Source organism: Alosa pseudoharengus, unplaced genomic scaffold (assembly GCF_046254945.1).
Source record: "Alosa pseudoharengus isolate Yale_2024_CS ecotype anadromous, Long Island Sound unplaced genomic scaffold, YU_APseudo_1.1 YU_APseudo_1.1_scf_6, whole genome shotgun sequence".
NCBI classification, from domain to species: domain Eukaryota; kingdom Metazoa; phylum Chordata; class Actinopteri; order Clupeiformes; family Clupeidae; genus Alosa; species Alosa pseudoharengus.
The window spans coordinates 24,104,331-24,119,466 of record NW_027468848.1 but is presented as its reverse complement, the minus strand read 5'-3'; the positions used below and the strand labels follow the sequence as shown (position 1 = coordinate 24,119,466).

Sequence of the window (15,136 nt, the reverse complement as noted above, 5' to 3'; positions counted from 1 at the left end):
AAGTACATCAGAAGCATTCTTCCGTCAGTATTGGTATTAACTTGATTTGGTTCATGTGTGACATCTGTGGTGCAGCCACTCCAGAGAATCTTTTTTGGCATGAATGCATGAACCCTTGGGGCTTGTATGTTCTTGAAAGACACTGCCAACGGAAAGCATCTGACCTCAGACTTTGAATGGATAGCATCAGTGCCTTTCATCAAGGAATTCAGGTCAATATATATTGTGCAAATGAAAATCACAAGGGGATATATCCCACATAAAAATGAAGAAATGACAAGTGGCCAGGTAATGTAGGCCTACCTCGTAGACTATTTTGTCTGTCAGCAACTGCTGGAATTACATTGAGCCAAAATGTGAGCATAATCATACTGACGTGCTCGCTTAAAGTCGCAATGATGTTCGTAGTGTCACAGAGGCATGTGAGGCACAAATATGTAAATGTAGCCTATACTTACCTTTTTTTTTTTACTTTGTCACACCACTAATGAAAGTGAGGGAATAGTGTTGTCCCACGTCTCTGGGGAATAGGTCGAAAGAAAGACAAAATATCTACTGTAGAGAGAATTAAAAATAGGATATCTGTTTGTAGGCCTAGGCCTATTGTTTGATAGGTCCACCAACCACTTAAAAATCAAATTTCTGTCACATAAGCAGTGTTTCGGCCCTGATTTGGTTGTCACCTTCACCAAGCAAATGTGCACTGTCATGTGTATCGGCTACCCCCCGATGTTCAGAATGGATTGCGCCAGCGGACAGCGGCAGGAGGCACGCTGCCGCTATCTGTCTGCACAGCTCGCAGTTTGCCAGAACGCACAGCACAGGCGCGCCAGTCCGGTTCTGACAAAAGCGGGTTGCTGACAGTCACGCCTTTTTGTGTGGATCTAAAAATATTGTTGAATAAGAAGAACTGACATCTGTTTTATTCAGAAACACACTTCTAAATCGCGTTGCGGAAATTCAGTTGCGAGAGGAGATTAGTCGCCTGGTGGCATCCGCGGAGAGGTTGAGGTTGACATTTCTGAAGAGTGAAACATAAGGTGTTTGAAAGGTAAGACTCTTAACGTTTACTCACAATCATTTATGTTGTAGCTTAACAATTTGCAATGAGCTGACGAAAAACATGTCTACTGTGATGTTTTTGGTCGCTTGTACTGATGTTCAAGCTCCCACGTTATCCTTGGATGCTGACTGGCTATATTGCGATGACCGCGTCATGTTGCTTCACAACACTGTCAACGCCAGAACGACTTCATGTTGTTGCTAATTCGTGAATTCCTTGACCTAATTAATTGTTATTTGTCGGTGAAAATGTAATGTAGCCTAATTTATGCTGATACCATTCAATGGTTAGGGAATCTTTGAGATACGAGATTATTCTCAGGGGTGATGCGATGTTTTTACGTAACGCCGGAGGCTAGGGATTCAGAACAGGTCCCATGCTTGCCGGATCAGCAACCTCTGGAACATGGCTATCACTGTAAGGGTATTTGAGAACAGGGACAGACTGAATGGTTCAGCGCGCTAATACCCGCATGTCAACGAGGCAGCCCCACAGATCTAAACGATGGAGAATATCCAATCTGACCCAGTGTTCCTGTAGGCTGATACTGTTGTTTGGGACATGTTTGTAAAAAATAAGTTTGGACACTGACATCATGATTGGCAAAGTCATGGATGTCATGCCAGTGTGAATTAGGTTTTTCAGTTATGCTGTTTTTAATCACTGTTATGTTATCATGTCAATCAATATTGCAGTGTTGCATGATGGTAGGCATGTTTGATTTTTTTTTTCTAATTCATAATGTAGGCTATTTCAAAGGTAGACTATTGGTGTTTTTATCGTGGCAGTGGTCTGGCCATTCCTATGACCATGCATTCTGTGTTTTTACTTTGTACATCCTATAGTCAATGTTTTGAGCATACCAGGTCTAATGGGGAGTTTTAAAAAAAAAATCCTTTCTGATCACTGATAATTATACAGTTGGTTTCCCAAAGGGGTCTTGGGGTTTGCCTTTGAAGGGTTTTAGACCAATTAAATTAGAATTTAATTACAGAATGTCCTTCCTTAATGATACATCCTTGCATGTTATGCACTTCCATCCAGTGGATTCTGTTAGATCGTCATAGAATTACTCAGAAATGTTTCTTTCATTAGGCCATAAGTACCTCTCTAGTGTATAAATAGGGCCTACAGTAAATGGAATAATTATTACTTCTGGCCTCTCCTGATGGAGATGAAGTACTCAATAGTACGCAACACTATTGTGAGAACATGTTGAATGTCTTAAATGGGCTCTGATGGCAAAGGACCTGCAGTAGCACCAGCAAAGTGATAGAAATCACTATACATGTCATGTCCAGTTCCAGTACATACTTAACTCCTGTAGCTGACAAGAGTGAGAATTCAAACAGGTTGAAACATGTTTTTTGACACAGTGATATTGGTGTGTAACTAGTACATTGATTATAATATGACAGCTTTTGATGCCTATGAAATCAGTTGCTAAAATCCTAACTCAAGAAGGGTAAAGAAGGCATTAGGCCTGGGACTGGTGAACCATCCTGGGTTTTATGAAAGGTAAGGATGAACTGTAGTGTAGCCTTTTTGGTTTAGAATCACTCCCTTTTCCAACCAATGTTTTTATTAATGGTTATCAGTTTCATTAATGCTACCTGTGCAGATCAGTTCAGCCTCTCCTTTAAGCGAGATCATATTTGGCATCAAACAGGGCACTGGTGAGTCAGCATTGCGTGGGTCATGAATCAGCATCCCTCATTCACTTCATTATTCATGTAAAATGATGGAGAAGGTGTAATGTCCTCTACTTGTCAGCGATAGTGGACAATACAGGTCAGCTATTAGGTGAAACGTTGTCTGTGCCTGGTGTGAACACCACTGTGTGACCTTGCTGTCTGTTGGCCGTGTGAGACACGGGTTGCGTCTTATGAGTTGGGTTGGGTTGTTGTCACATTGTCGTGTGACGATATGGCAGAGGTGTGAAGGTGACTAAAGTGAGAGGCCCGGATCAATGGGCCACACGCTGGTGTCCATCTGCTCGAGGCGAACTCCATCTGGGATCTGGGATCTGCTGACTCATCATTGGGGTTATTAATGGGCATTACCAAAGTTGTGAGATCACAGTAAGTCTGTGTGTGTTTAACGTGAAAGAGTGTAATCATGGCTTGGTTGTTAGAGAGAATGATGTCTTTGTTATGAGGGAAGGTGGTTATGTCTGTTTTAGCAGCAAACGTTCTTATGTTCTTATCTATGATACTGATTGATCAAATGATGGCTATCACCACTGCAAATGATGGCTATCTCAAATAAGCTTTATGTTGTATGAAGAGACCATATTGATATCTGCACTTAACTTAATGTGCGGTGGGTATATGCATGCGTGTCATGCATGTGTGTGTGTTTGTGTCCAATGGCGGTACAATGCATCAAACCAAAACAGACACACACATTCTGCTCTTGAGACAAATTAAGATCAAAGCTCTCCATACCACCACAGTTAAAGCATAAGTTCTGTGGCAGTACGGGTTACACACACTCTCTCCCTTCCTCCCTCCCTACCTCTCTCTCTCTCTCTCTCTCTCTCTCTCTCACTCTCTCTCTCTCTCTCACACACACACACACACACACACACACACACACATACACACACACACACACACACAAACACATAGACTGCAGCCACCTCCCCCTCACCAGCCCCACATCACCACAGCTCCCATGCAGTTGTCATGGCGATAAGATCAAGTTCTTCTGCCTTCTGCGTTTGTTCTAATTTTACTCTCGTTTTTCCCCCTCTCCTCCCCTGGTCCTTGTCACTGCGTTACATAAGCTGGAGGTGCAGTTGAATCTCCAACTATCTCTAAACTGTTACGTGGTGAGTCGTGTTCTTTTGCGTCTCGTCTGTGTCTATCCCATTCTATATCTTCATGCCCCAGTAACTGAGGAATTAAAGAAAAAAAACAATGCAGGATTTAAGTCTAAGTCTACAGTTTCCTTACTCAGTTGCCAAGCCTCTTAACCTTGACTTATTAGCAAGGGAGATTACCAAGGGGGCGGGGGGCAAGTTTAATTAAAATGAGAGCGATACTACTGCAATCTGATAGACCACCTCACTACCATGACTGGTTGGCAGTAGGCATTGTGATTTTCTAAACATCACGAGCATTTCATTACCGTATAGTGATTGTTTTGTAAGACCAATAATCTGATGGTTTGTGAAGAGCCCTGCTACTGTTCTTTTTAATCACCAAGCCACCACCTGGGAGTATTTAACCATGCTGTGTATGTGAATGTGCAGTTCTATGGTTTCAGTGAATGTGCATTACTGGATTCATTAACTTATTCTGGAAGAAAGAGATAAGATGGGCATTGCTTCATTGGATTGAAACCTTTATCTAGTCTAAACTAACGTATCAAGGGGCTGGTGTGGTCAAAGTTTGTAAGAAGCTCAGTATTTGCCAAGCATTTTGTGTACAGATTTGTATTCAGGTATATTCTTTTTTTGCAGAGTCACTTGCCACTTAACCACACTTGACTATCACACATCCAGCACATTTAAATGGCAGTTCTAGAAATAGGGGAATCATTGTAATCCAAAACTGCAAGCTCCTAAGTCTGGGATGTTTCATTGCTGGCCTAAAATACAACAAGCAGAACATGGATTTAGATTATATTTCCCTAACCATACTTATATTACACTCAACTTGCCCATGTGGGGCAAGGGGGCGGGGGGGGGCTGGGGGGTTAGGATGATTCTAAGGGCCCAGAACTGACAGGGGGCCCCCAGAGAACATAGATATAGATAATATTTTACATAAATATATATTGTCTATGTACGTGACCCCCAGGGAACACATGATATAAATTATCATCAAGTAGGCTAAATAATAACTTATAATAGTTTAATTATAACTTTGCTTTATAAACAGATGTGTTATAAACTAAACAAATCCATGGTTCATTTTTGGTAAAATTATCATGACAGCCTTTATATTTCACCCTCATATGGTTCAGTCTTGCGTATATAGGCTAGACTACTTTGCTATTCTATAAATTAGTTGAATATAATAGCCTGTATAGGTTTTCTTTATGCCTAATAGGCTATAATATGCTATAATATAATTATGTAAATAAGTATGCTAAGTTATTTATCTTAATTTATCAATTACTTTCCACAAAATTCACCAGAAGTCATAATTTAAGGGGTTATATTTCAAAAGGATTTTCTTTCATAGGGCCCAAAACTTCTAGCAGCGCCCTTGCTCACATGTAAATGTCTTCCTGGAATAAGCATTGTGAATTAGGTTATTGTTTCATGAATTATATTACATCAAATCCGTAATCACATCAGATTTCAATCTCACATCAATCTCATCTTGATCTACAGCTTTAAGTACGTTTTAAGCTAATAATTGTCCCCACTTATGTTGCTACCGCTGCTGTGGTAGTGCTGCATCACTTGACGTTCAGGTTTTAGCTCTCTGTGTGACAGCAATGAATTGGAATTGAATTCCATCAAGCTTCTTGTGGCATAGGTTTTTGCAATGGGGTTCTGTCAGGTGTCTCCTTCAGAACAGTAGAGAGAGAGACTTTTGTTTGGCCACCACTGTTGATAGCAACGTTGTCTGACTGTATTGCCTATAATTGCTCAGTGTTTTGCTGGTTGAAGCGAAAGCCACCCCTGCAGAGTCAGAGAGGAAGTGAGAGGGATAACACTGATGTACTGAGCGAGTGTGCTAGCCAGGGAATGGTGGCATCCACCTGCGCCCAGGCACTGACACAGATGAGGCCCAACAACAGATGGAGAAAAAGCTGACAGCAGAGAGAGAGAGAGAGAGAGAGAGAGCACTGAGAGGATGAAAAGAATGGCAATGAGAGATCAGACAAGGAAAAAACATACAGGAATTCAGTAGTTTCTCTCTCTCTCTCTGTCTCTCTCTTCCTCTGTGCGTGTGTGTATCAATATGGACTCAATAACAGTGTGCCTGTGTGTGTGTGTGTGTGTGTGTGTGTGTGTGTGTGTGTCACAAAACCACTTGCTCCAGTGGCTCACAAACACAGTAATAGCATCACCACAAGTGTGAAAGAGGAGAGAGACAGCTAGAAAAGTGAGGTGTGTGTGTGTGTGTGTGTGTGTGTGTGTGTGTGTGTGTGTTAGTCATCCAGACCCAGAAATCCAGCCATTGTGAGGATGATAAACCTTGTGTGAATGAGTGTTATTTTGGGTGTTGAATATGTATGAATATGTGTCTGTTGTTTTCACCCGGTTGTTAGGATGTGTTGGTGTGTGTGTGTTTTATATTAATTGTATTCTACCTTTGTTAGTGTAGTGTTTGCTGTGAAGTATTTTTTTTGTATTTGTGCATGTGTTTGTGTAATTCTGTACGCGTGTGTATGTGTGCGTGTGTGTGTGTGTGAGAGAGAGAGAGAGTGAGAGAGAGTGAGAGATAGAGAGAGAGAACCAAGTTGCTTCCACTCTTATCTTGGTGTACAGATGGTGACTATGTGTCGTGCGCTAGTGTATGTGTATTTGGTAGCCCTTCAGTGTGTGTGTGTGTGTGTGTGTGTGTGTGTGTATGTGTGTGTGTGTGTGTGTGTGTGTGTATGGATGCATGCATGTATGCTCATGTTAGTATGAGTCAGAGGACCCTAGAGAGGCCTCCCCAAGGGTCCCGGCATGTTCCGATGTGTTTACTTCTCCTCTGTGGCAAGGGGGCAGTCGGTTGAGAGTCACCGTAGTGACAGCAGTGGAGGGGGGTCTGTCAGGGTGTGGACTGCGGTTGGTCATGGAAGATAAGTGCGTTTCTGACTTCTGTGTGTATTTCCTGAGCTACATAAGATAGTCATGACAAGTTGTCACTGCTTTCATAATCGGCAGTGGGGGATATCCCTGGTAACTTCCAGAAGGCCTGCAGTTATGCTGACCACTCAACCCTGCCAAAAGTCATTAGCTTATGTGTGCTCATGTTGGAGCTGAAAAGGTAGAGTGTGTGGTGGTAAGACCACCAAGGTCACAAGTTCAGCTCCTGGGAGCGTATATGATGATAAAATATATACACTATATCAGCTTGACTTTAAGTGTTTAAATAGGGGAGTATCAGGGCCTGCCACTCCGCCTTTTTTATGTAGTTTTACGTGTGGCTGTTCACGATGGGCCACATTTTCATTAGGGGAAATGGAGCAGAGGAATTCCTCCAGCCCATTATGATTGGACCCCGGGTGTGATTTCAGATTTCTCCTCCTCGCGGTAAATCTTCAGACGGGGCTCACTCCTGTGTCTCCCCCAGACTGGAGGGGAGATGTATGGTGATGCCTCTCACTCGGTCCAGTCGTGTGAACTCAGCCTTGGTGATTTAAGAGGGTCAGCCATTGTTCCTGTGTCCATAGCAATGCATTGCCCAGCCGGCCATCGACGTTCAAAGTATCGGCTAACAGCTAATGTGACCTGGGGAGAGACGTGTTTTAGAGGGGAAGGACCACACATGATTACTTAAAGTATAGATGGCCACCCTCTTAGGTTGTGATTGATGCACCGAGGCCTAACCCCGAATGTGTGCAATCTGTCATTTGGAATGAAATGATTAGTGTGCTTAAGTAGAACAACACACATTGCATTCATGTTGTGTGGTAGGAAAAACAAAAGCTTGTTAGCTTGTTCATCTGATCTTTCAAATTTCCAATGCTGCCCACTGGTACAAAGACCTGTATGTTTTGGACTAATGTCCTTCTTGCTCTGGGCGTCCAAAGTGCTCCTAATGTCCCTCTTGCTCTGTGTGTCCAAAGTCCTCCTGATGTTGACTGTGCTGAACGAAGTGTTCAAATGTTTAGAGCTTGTATTTACAGCATGTCTGTGTTTGTGTGTGTGTGTGTGTGTGTCACCACCCTATCCTTCAACTTCCTATCCGCTTGAGATGTGCATGCATTCATTTACTCAAAACACCCCAATAAGATCAGATTCTCCTGGACAGTGCTGTCTTCTAGCGCAGTTTAAAACAGGACCATCCTTTCCCCCGGTCTGGTTTCCCTGGTCTCCAGCTCCTGATTTATTGCAGTAGCCCAGTGGTGGTAACATTTAGCTTGGGCAGCCTCCAGTCAGTGCACACAATAAACCAGAGAATATATAGCCCACTAAACGCCACTCACTGCAGCCATTCACGCCACTGTCTGGGCCCGCACACGTTTGCCTGTTTGTGTCAGCAGAAAACAACAACAACAACAACAACAAGCACAAGCCGCCGGCTGTTGGCTCAGGGTGAAAAGACTAGGATTGGACCGGGATTGATGCACGTACACTAGACAGGCATGGCTCCAGCCCCCACCTGGCTGCAGCCAATAAATCAGTAATGTGCAGCCTGGGATGAAAACACAATGAGCAGGCTCAGCGCTGGGATTAATCCCCTACAGTTAAAAGGGAGAAGAGAGAACAGGGACACAGACAGGCAAAGGAGATAGATAGAAACACACACAAACACACACCGACACACACACACACACACAGACACACGTACACACACACAAACAGACACACACCAAGTGGTCTTGACTACAGAACCCCTAAGAGTAGAGACATTCATCAAAGTCTCACATGCCTGTATGCATGAATACATACATGCTCACTCTCTCTCACACACACACACACACGACACACACATAGAGAAAGACATACTGATGCATTACCTATTGTATAATGCATTCTCATGAGGACCACTGCATGTCCAGCCTGCTCTCCCCACCTGTCATTACCGTGGCCTTATAATGTAGCATTCAGACAGAGAAGACTAGTGAGCACAGGGTCTAAAGTAAAAGCATTTTTATTTGCAACACCAACACAGCAGCAATTATATTATATAATCCATTCAAGCACAAGCACACAGTCAGCACAGCCTCAGATACAATAAAATTACAACCATGATATGATTGCACCAGTGAGTGTCATATAATTTATGATCTAAGAGAAATCTCTCACAGCAAAGCACACACTGATAATCACATTAGAGTTCAGGGTTGCTTCGGAGGCTTTATTAACTACCGGTATATCCCCTGGGCAGAACTGGGTCTGATGTTTATATGTATTTACATTACAAAGGATTGAATCTAGAATTCAAGGAAAGACAGGTATTCACTCTGATGTGAATGACAAAATTAATGCCTTAGATGTGTTGGCTGTAGTTCTTTACCTTCTTGTTACAGTAATTTCAATCAAAACCATTTTAACCCATAGTGTACTGTAAAGGTTTTAAATCCCTGAATGTCAATATGTTTATATTGACAAACTAGCCATCATGACTGTGGAATACAAAGGGATCAAGGCTTGGCCCCGGCTGGGCCCAGGAACTCCATAGCGCCACCATTTGTCACTGCGATTTGTGGTTGGCATATAGTTGCAGCTACACACACCAAATTTGGTAGATGTATGTAACTTCCCAAGACAAACAACTTTTGTATATACATTGCATTAGCCACGCCCAACAGGAAGTGAGGTAATTGGGATTTTGTGTATAGGGAGGGAAAGTAATCTCATCGCCCCCTACTGGTTGCGTTCCTAGAGTTTAGCAAAGAGGATGGGATTTTTTTTTTTTTTTTTTATATATCTCAGTCCACATTGGGAACTTAGTTGATAAGTTCTAAGAATAGGTCTATGGAACTTAACATTGGAGCTGCTCTTCGATAGGAACGCAACCAGTTGGGCACTGGTTTTCACTTTCCCTCCCTTTTGTGCACTTTTCGATAATTGATCCGATTCATGTCAAAGTTGGCATACATGATGCCAAGATGTTGCTGATTTCTATTTCACTGCTGGCAAATCAATTTTGAAGCACTTCTCCTAGATGGTTCATCCGATTCATATCAGATGTGGCATAGATGATGTTAAAATGTCGCTGATGTTTATTGCAAAATTATTAATATGTTGTAATATGCTGCAATACACCTCTCCAGAATAAGTCCCGCCTCCGTAACTTCCGTATCCATCCAACTTCCGGGCGTCAATTGTCTATGGGAAATGACATGGCGTTTCGAAATATCATACTGGTAAAACATTTGTAGGTAGCGAAGTAGAAAAAAATGGTGGGCCGATTGGCCTACACACTTCTGCCATCTAGTTTCCACTGTGTTTTTTGATTGTCGGTTCCGTTAAAGTAGAAATATATCAGTAAGAAGCACTAAGCTAACGCACGCTTCAGACGCCGCGACTCCCTCAGTCAAGGTTGCATAGCAACGGCAATGTTTCATAGTTTGTCTTCACCGAAATGGAGTTTGTGACACCAGAGCCTGTCTACGGAGGTGGCACTAACCCTGCGTGAAATCATCATGTTTGATAGGTTGCTAATACATTCTGAAAACGTTACTGTTCTAATCAAGGTCATGCAAAATAAAGCTATTGACTCAATACGATTCAGCCTCTGATTCCTAGTCTGCTTATCATTATCTGTTATTCGTGAAAAAAAATCTCATCTTGTCATGTCTTTAGTGTCTTCGTCGGCAATTTATTTCTTTTTCAAATATCTCAATAACAGCCAACAAACTCGCACAGTCAAACCAAAGTTAAGTCATGTTGAAAAGAGGCTGAACCTTGCGAACGATTTACATTTATAGACCACTGAAACCACGCATGAATCACACGTGAAAATGACCATCACGTTAGGTTGTGACTGGTTGGTTGTGAGCAAGATCTAACGCCCTCCTCCGCCCGCGTACATCGGAACTAGCTCCCGGTTAGCATTAATAATCGTTTACTACTTAAACGGCACCGACAATCAAAAAATCCAGTGGAAACTAGATGGCAGAAGTGTGTAGGCCAATCGGCAACACCAGCTTTTTCTACTTTGTCACCTACAGAGTTTGACAGGTACGATCTTTCAAAACGCCATATTATTTCCCATAGACATTTGACGACCGAAAGTTGGATGGATACGGAAGTTACGGAGGTGGGACTTATTCTGGAGAGGTCTATGGCAATAAGATGAATTTAAATATGGCGCCTCTGTTGAATTTTGTCTCTTCTGAGGTGGTTCTTGCAGCTGAAAACTTATGAAATATTTTAAACACATCAAGTGTCTCAATAAATACTCAGAGACAAAGGCTTCACTCCGGGCGTTGCCCAGGAACTCCATAGTGCACCCTTCACTGTCACTGTGACTTTTGGTTGACATATAGTTTAAGATACACCATGGAGGTATTATATATAACTGGAGAGAGTGACTAAGTCCCGCCCCCATTCATTTCAATGGACCATGCTAGGCTAGCTTAGCCTGACAAGCCAGACCCACATTAAAATGTAGGGTCTGGGCACTCACCGTTCGCAGTGCTCAGTCCGAGGGGCGGGATAATCGGTTGTCTTTCAAATTCCCTCTGCACGCAATAGGACAGCGCTGAGTCCAGGGCTTAATTTGAGCCGGAACACGCCGGAACATGTTCCGGCACCTCCGACGTTGGATCCGGAACCTTTTTTATTGGATCCGTCAATTAAGTCAATATAAAAAATAAATCGCCTAAACGAAAAATAAATAAATTACTGTTTGTGTAGTCTTCAATGTTGATATCTTTCTTATTAGTCTTTAGAAACACGGAAAAGACCAAACAGGATACAACAAGCTAATTGAGGATTTGAAAGTGCTTTATCCACAATATTGGTCACAGGAGGGTGACGCGCTGTTCGGGGAGAGAGAAGTTGAGAAGCTCTGCCAGCAGTTTTGCATCAATAGCCCGCGGAATGTCATCAGGGCTTACCATCTCCTCCCCATTTGCCTTGTCGGCCCGCCGCTTGCCCGGTTCAACCCCTTTCCTTACGTGAGGTCATGGTTTTCTAAAGGACATAGGTGTAGAAAAAGAAGCAGGGTAATGGAGGCCGGGGGTCTGGATGCTGTATGGGCCATTTTGGACAAGTAGGCCTAGGCTACGGTAGGAAGAAATCGCGCTTCCACGCTGTATATATTTGATCATTGATTACTGGGTGTGGGTGGTCATCATTGCAATATATAGCATACTTAAGCGCCGAGGTTATTAGACCCTTGTTGGACTGTTTTGTTGGTTCCCCTGTATCTCCTATTTTCCCGGTCTGTGTGCGCACTTGTGTGTGTGTGTGTGTGTGTGTGCGCGTGAGTGTTTGTGTCTCCCTCTCTGTGTCATATTATGTGTTCAGATAGGTATTCAGATTTGTCAATCAAAAAGTAGAGTGTTTGTCTAGTTTTTTTTCGATAATGGATAATTGCTTTTTTTTTTATTTATTTACATTTTACACCCATGCAGTGCAGTGTGTTGCAAGTTCTGAAGTTAATAAACATTGCCCTGGTGTACAAACCGCGCTGTTTAGTTTTTTTTAGCTATGTACGCAGGTTTTTTTGTTGTTGGTCCGTAACCTCAAATCCCCGTTTTGAGTCGCCGGATCCACCCCCCCTTTGCGCTCCGGCACCTCCCACTTTACAAATTAAGCACTGGCTGAGTCCTATGCGTTTTCCCACCAGCGGAGCTAGTTGGCTAGTTCAAACTTAGTATAAAGTACTAAGTATAAAGTTTACAAAAGTGAAAAATACATTCCCCAAGTGTCCTTTTCAAGACCTATGTTACAAAGTTTGAACGAAGTTTCTACGTTAAACGGTTAAAGCTGAATTAGACGCAGAAATTTGGTGGGAAGAAGAAGAAGAAGAAGAAGAAGACTTCGGATAACATAACAGTGCATTTTCATGCAAGTACCCAAAACCTAACAAAACCCCGACTCAGGTCTGGCATTGCCACCAACAGCCCTACGCCCGCTCTACTCCCACAAAGCATCAGAATGCCATTTTAAAGACCCTGAACACCAGGTGTGCTAATCAATTAAGCAATGATTGCTGAGCAGGCCAATCTGACGAGGACGCCACAAGCTGACGAGGACGCCATGTACTCGTCACAGTCAGTTACCTTGTCAACCCACACAAGGCAAATACATTTACATTTTTCTTTTATTAACGACAAAGTCCGGTATAATACAGACTAAACCATGTAGGCATTAAGTCAAATATAATCCAAGTAGTTGTTTTATTTGTCGTCTTCCAGAAATGCAAACCAATATGGACGCGCAAGGACGTTCGTGCCCAACACTAAACTCGTGCATGAGCTGTCATCTACCAATCAGCATGTGCAAACTGGTTGAAACCATGTAACGCCATGTTTTCAAAAATGTCGGCGGCCAAATGCCATGCCTGAAGCTAACCCTTCAAATCCTGACCCGTGAGATACACACACCAAATTTGAGAGGTGTATGTATGGAGTGAGGATTGTCTCAAAATCATTGATAAAAGCAAAAAGAAGATTCACAAATGCAGATTCCACATACAAAGTCAAGCATATTTATTTTCAAATCTCGAAAATATATTTACAAAGACACGTTTATTTATATAAATTTGTTTACTTATTTGTATGTCACATTTTTATATTTGTATTTTGTATTTGGATATTTATAAATGTATGTTTATGTATATATATAATTTTATATATATTTAAATCTTTTTGAGACAATCCTCACTCCATATGTATGTAACTCCCCAATACAAACAACTTTATTACGTACATTCCATTAGCCACGCCCAACAGGAAGTGAGGTAATTGAGATTTTGTGCATTGTGAAATATAATCAAGTTTGAAGCACTTCTCCTAGACAATTGATCCGATTCTTGTCAAAAATGGTATATATGATGTCAAGATGTTGTTGATTCTAAATTGAGAAGTTTTTTATTGTAAAGTGCTGAAAAAGTGATATGATGAATTTACATACTGTGTCATATAAAAAGGAAATATGTAATAAATATGGCACCCATATCATCACAGTATCTATTCAGGGACAGAGATTTTCCCCCAGGTATGGCCCAGGGTCTCCAAAGCACCCCCTTATGTCAGTGAGTCTTGTGGTTAGCAAATAATTTCACCCCCACACACAAAAATTGGTAGGGATGTGGACCTCCTTAAGATAAACATAACGGGATGGGGGTCATGAGTGGGTAGGCTGAAAGTAGTTTTTTTTTGGATGACTAGTGAACCTTTATCTGCATTGCACTGTATATCACAAAATGTATGTCATAAACAAATTATGGTTATGGTTATGGATTTGGCAGAGCGACACACAAATACAAAACAACATAATATTTAAAATTGAACAGGGAACAGATTAGAATGTTGGTCAAATATAATAAGGAAAATTGTAATAATAAACAACAATATCAATTCAATCAATAGCCTAATAAAATAAGCAATGAAAATGAGGGGAAAAGCAATAATAAAACAATAATGTCCATTCAATCAATAATATAAAAACAATGACATGGTAAGACTTAGGGGTGTCACGATTCTCCAAATCCTCGATTCAATGTAATTTTCGATTTTAAAGTCACGATTCGATCTAATTTAAATATTACTATTAATGCATTCCTTATATGTTATTTACTCTTTTTGGCCTTTTCCTTTTTTTTCGGGGGGCTTTTATTTTGAAACCGCTTTGAAACCGTTCCAACCGCGAGGTTGTAATGTAAACAGAACTAACTTTAGGCTAAAACAGAGATGTGAACATAGTAAAATGAAACAACACAGAATGTTAATTTGATTGTTTCAGCACACTCCGAAGAGACCCAAGGTTAGTGTTCATGGAATATGTAATTATAAATGTTCATTTTAAGCCTTAAAGTAACTTTGGACTGTAATTAGACCATCTTTTCACTTGCTAAGTTGAGTAGGCTAAGTTAGTTTTAATTGACGTGAATGAACGAATACTTCCACACCGGTGATTTCAAAGTAGCAAGAGGGGCTTTGATTTCGGTAGGTTGATGTGTAGGCCTATATTTTAACTGGCTGCAGCCTAAAATTAGAGGAGTGTTGACGCTGCAGTTCAGCCCGTGCATGTGTGTTTGTGCGTCTTGCATACATGATGCTGAACGTGAATTTAATTGGGGGTGTGGCTGCATCGTCTCTACTTTTAAGTTCGAAGTTCGAGATTGAGATGTAATTTCGATCGATTTCGAAATAAAATCGAAATCGTGACACCCTTAGTAAGACTACATTAAGGAGAATATCAATAATAAACAATAATGTCAAATTAATCAACAGTCTAATAAAAATAAAACAATATTATACAAACCATAACACATA

The 15,136-nt window shown here is 41.6% G+C and overlaps 1 protein-coding gene across 1 annotated transcript in view; it reads left to right on the top strand.

Annotated features, from left to right (window-relative positions):
- Positions 1-804: 804 nt before the first annotated feature.
- LOC143106857 (dematin-like) overlaps positions 805-15,136 on the top strand; it is an 88,749-nt gene continuing 74,417 nt past the window's right edge. Inside the window, exon 1 of the mRNA XM_076271334.1 lies at positions 805-1,051. The gene's annotated coding sequence lies outside the window, so the exon portion shown is untranslated. The remainder of the gene's footprint in view (positions 1,052-15,136) is intronic.